Genomic DNA, 4,937 nt, shown 5'->3' with positions numbered 1-4,937 from the left:
TCTTCTTCTACGCTTTAAAAGTGTATTTCCTTTCCATTTGTTACATTACTGCCATCTACAGGAGCTTCAGACAACACATTGAATTGGACACAGAAAATTAATCCCATTTCATTGTGGTTTTATTTTTTTTTAACTGTATTGAGGTGAAAGAGAAAATCTCGTAATTCATGACTGCACTTTACAGCATTATATTCATATACGTATATATAAAAAAATCCAGTTTTGACCTATTTCCACATGTTACAAAATAAACCCAGATCAAGTGATTATCAATAACAACAATAACATACTTGCACTTAAAGAGGCCATCTGAACAACACTCCTTCCATGGTAATTGCAGGCCTTAATAATCATTGAGAGAATAATACACAAGCACCTGGTGTAACTGATCAAATCAATGTGGAAAATTCATGGCAAGCAGCACTGCTCTTCAGCACCAGACCATTGGTATTCGTCTGGTGTCTTAAGGAGGAGTTTGTTGAACATCTTTTAAAATACAGTACTATATTGCTGCTGGTTCAAAAGCATGAAGTAAAAACATTTTGTTATGCAGAAACTATTCAGCTGCAACCCAACATAACACACTCGCCTAAACCTAGGCTACTTTTGGCAAACTTAAAGCACCGACGCCACAATTTATTTGTCACACTGGATTTACAACACAATATTAGTGAGAAGTGGAGAAAATTTAATCCAGTTTTTACAGCCATCTGTCAATCAGTGCTGTTGTAGCCTTGCACATCGAGTGCTTGTGTTCATGCATTTCAGTGTTTGAGTCTGTGTAGGCAGACGGAGAGGTAGTGTGTATGGTTGAGGAGGCCTCCCCAGTGTGGTGTACTAATGGCCAAGTCACAAGGAATCACAATGTCATGAAATAAAACAACAAACCACAGTCAGTTATAATCATGATGTACAGACAAAAAAAATCTTGTACCTTGTAAGAATAAAGAAAGAAATTATATGTGGCAGGTCTGACAGCCACAAAGTTGCTACATACGTCTGGAACACTTTCTAAATCTGCCCCAAAACACGTAAAGTCTTAGACTGTACAAAACCAAAGAAAAAAAATTCTAATACACAAGTGTCTTTGTGTAACTAACAGCATCTTTGTAAGTCAAGGTTTAATGGTTGAGTGGAGGACAAACAAAGAGGAAGAAGATAAAACACAAGAAGAAGCCAGCTTATATTACAGCAAGATAGGGATTATGCTATTGATACTGCAGTGATTATTATTAGTGATATCTTAAAGTGTTTTCACTGGACTGCTGTGTATTAAGTGTGCATTTTTAAAAATGAAGTTCACAGGAGCAGTGTGTGAGGTCAGAAGAAGTGTTTAAAAGTTACCCACGTGTTCTGCGGCCGGACCTCTGACCTCTGTCTCACTGAGCTCACCGAGCACAGATCATAAAATCAGCCACACTGTTCACCCTAAATAAATAGGTTTTTGGTTCACTGGAAACAATGCATACATGGAATTTCAGATACCTGGTAACTGATTTTCTTAACATGCATGATGATAACATTATCAAGACAAACTATCTTTATGATTCGTGGCTCAGGCTAAAGACATGTTGGTATGTGGCTGTTACTGATTTGTTTCACTTAAGACGCTGCAAAATCTCAAATCTAACCCTGCGTATTTGTCATACTTCTAGTAAAAAAAAAAAGTAAGTTTGACATCTTATTTCAAGACACTTCAGTGATATTTTCCAGCCCAATTGGCAGAAAAAAATATTGTTTCAAGCAATGCAGGCCCATTTTTTTTTACCTCTTGAAATAAGATGTTTATCTGGACTTGTCAGGTGAACATGGTTTAGGAGACTTGCAAGTGAACTTGCTTAGATTTCAGTTTTGCAGTGCAATCTGTTGGATTTAGCATCCTTTGATACACATTTTTTTGGTTTAAAGGGAAATTAATATGCAGCTTTAGTTGATGCAGATTTACAGAAAACATTTCTCAGATAATGGTTAACCCAGGTTCTCCAAACCCTTGGTTCTCAACTGGTAGTTAAAATATGTGGCAAAGTCTATGATATTCTTTTATTTTGAAAGATATATCTCTGTATCGTTCTGTCACATCTTTTGTCTCATCCCTCGGTCCAAACTGGCCCTTTTTTCATTAAAAACATTTGGTTATGATTGAAAAATGTAAGAAATTTGGGTTGCAATATGTTGCTGCATTGGTGTTGGCAGGTCCTAAAGCTAGACCAGTTGAGATTCACTATTCTAAATCATAATGTGATGTTTAACTATGACAGCCAGCATTTACAGAATGAAATGTCCTCTTTAGGAGCCCCGTTATCATGAGGTTTTTAATAAATATGTCACCACACATCAATGAACTTGATGGGATTGTGGTCGGTCTATATGGTATGAGCTACGGTACAGGAAGAAGTGACTGGCTGCTGACTCTCTGGTTACTTTCAGTGAGCTATGCTGGTGCTGCACCTGTAAGGCAGTGAGCAGGGTAACATTCAGTACAGAGAGGAGGACCGGACCGTAGACATCTTAGAACATGAACACGTGGTAGGATTACTGTTCGGGCAAAGAAAATACAGGGACCTAGTTATGCACCCTTCACACACAAAACCTGGGGAGAACACTGGATAGTAAACAAGGGTTCAATTGCCATTGTAACAATCAAAAACAGGCTACGGGGTTTAGATAAATACAAGATCACTGTCCGTTTTTAACTGGTGGCCCCATATTTTTGTTGTTTGTTTTTGTAAAATAGGGCATCTTAAAGGGCTGGGATTGTTGATAGTGTCCATTTTACACTAATCTATTAACTATTTTTAGCTTTTTTAAAATAGTGAAGAATGATTGCATACTTCAATACAAGATTATCTGTCCCATAACCCTAGTCTGTGAACACCAGGAGAAGAAGAGAGAGACAGACTTAGCAGGTTACCGAGGAGAAGACGATTCATGTACTCTGAATGGCTACCTGAACTAGTCTGTTGGCCTGGAAGTCAGTATGGAGTAAAACGGCATCCCAGTTATGAGTCCAAACACATTCTGATTAAAGCATAAAAGGCAGAAGTGACTGAGGTCTGTCCTGAACACAGCCCCTAAAAACAAGAGCGTGCTTATCTGAGTTCAATGTTACATTCTGATTGATTGTTGCTTAAATCCAGCTATGTGTTGCAGAGCGATTGTATTTTACTGAGGAACTTTTTAACGGTGTGGATGAGAGCTTGACAACTTTACTCCTTAAAGGAGTAGTTCATCCCAAAATAAATACCACAGGTCATCCATTTCTTTAGACCTTTAAATGCACTGTTTTAGAACTTCCAACATCTACATAGTGTCACCACAGTGCTTTTATAACTATGTATCTGAGCTTTTCAATCACTTAGGGCAGCACAAAAAAGATTAAAATAAAACTGACAGGTTTCTAGCTTTTAAGAGTAGACATTGAGACTGTTTACACAGCCTCTGGGCACAAAGCAACACCACTTTTCAGTTGGAGTCATGTTTGCATACAACTGACAAATTGAAGTCAAATATTAACTCTTATTTCATGGGCCTTTACAAAATGCTAAGGTAAATATGTGGCTCCCCCACCACTAAATGCCCCGATAAGTTCACAGGCTTGTTTCTTCCGATTTCTCTCAACTATTAGGAGCAGAGTGAGTAGCATTAAACTGGTTAATAAGCTGCCTTTTGCGACAAAAAAAAACTGACACGAGTAATGACTGCTTAGTAACATTGTAAACTGTGAAACAAAAACAATAAGCTGACAGAAGAAAGACAGTTCGGTCAGTTCTTCACTAAGAGCTACACCTGTCACACTGTTAGTCATTTGTAATCATCCATATATCAATCTTTGCAGCCTTCAAATCAAATTTTTAGCCTTATTTGCATAGTAAATAAGTGGGTTGAAAGCTTTAGAGAAATATCAAGTTATAACAGTGTGTTCAGATTACAAAAAGTATAGATGATACTCCTGTATCATCTACAGCAACCCAAGTACAGTGGCTACAAAAAGAATTCACCCCCTTGGATGTTTCACCTTTTAATTGGTTTTATAAATAAACCATGGTTAATATTATTTGGCTTTTAGTTCTAAATTGCAAAAAACCCTTTTAGTGTCAAACTGAAAACTAATGTCTACAAAGTAATGTCAGTTAAATAAAAAATATTGTAAATAATTCATTGCTTAAATATTAAACCACTTTAAAGTGACTGACCTAATTCAGCAGAGGTGCAGCCAATAGAAGCTACTAGTCTCACAATTTGTGAAATGGGGATCACCTGAGTGCAGTGAATGTGTCTCAAGTGATAGCAGTACAAAGACACCTGTGTCTGGAAGGTCAAGTCACTGGTTGATCAGTATTCCTGGCTACCATTTCACCATGAAGACAAAAGAACACTCCAAGCAAGTCAGAGAGAAGGTTATTGAGAAGCATAAGTCAGGGGATGGACACTAAACAATTTCCAATGCATGGATCGTTTCCTGGAGTTCAGTTAAATGTATCCTCAAGAAGTGAAAGGAATATGGCACATGTGTAGATCTGCCTAGATCAGGCGGTTCTCACAAACTGAGTTACCATGCAAGAAGGAGATGAGTGAGAGAGGCCACCAAGACACCTACGACTACTCTGAAGTAGTTGCGAGCTTCAGCAGCTGAGATAGGAAAGACTGAATACAACAACTGCTGCTCGGGTTTTTCACCAGTCAAAGCTTAATAGGAAAGTGGCAAAGAGAAAGACACTGTTGAAGAAAACTCAGATTAAATCTCAACTGCAGTTTGCCATGAGTCATGTGGGAGACAGCATGGTCAAGTGGAAAAAAAGTTCTTGGTCTTTTACATCACCACAAACACACCATCCCCACTCTAAAGCATGATGGTGGCGGTATCATGCTGTGGGGATACTTCTCAGCTGCTAGCCCCAGAAGGCTTGTAAAGGTGAAGGGTAAAATGAATGCGGCAA

Source organism: Cheilinus undulatus, linkage group 4 (assembly GCF_018320785.1).
Source record: "Cheilinus undulatus linkage group 4, ASM1832078v1, whole genome shotgun sequence".
Taxonomy (NCBI): domain Eukaryota; kingdom Metazoa; phylum Chordata; class Actinopteri; order Labriformes; family Labridae; genus Cheilinus; species Cheilinus undulatus.
This window is presented reverse-complemented; position numbering follows the sequence as displayed.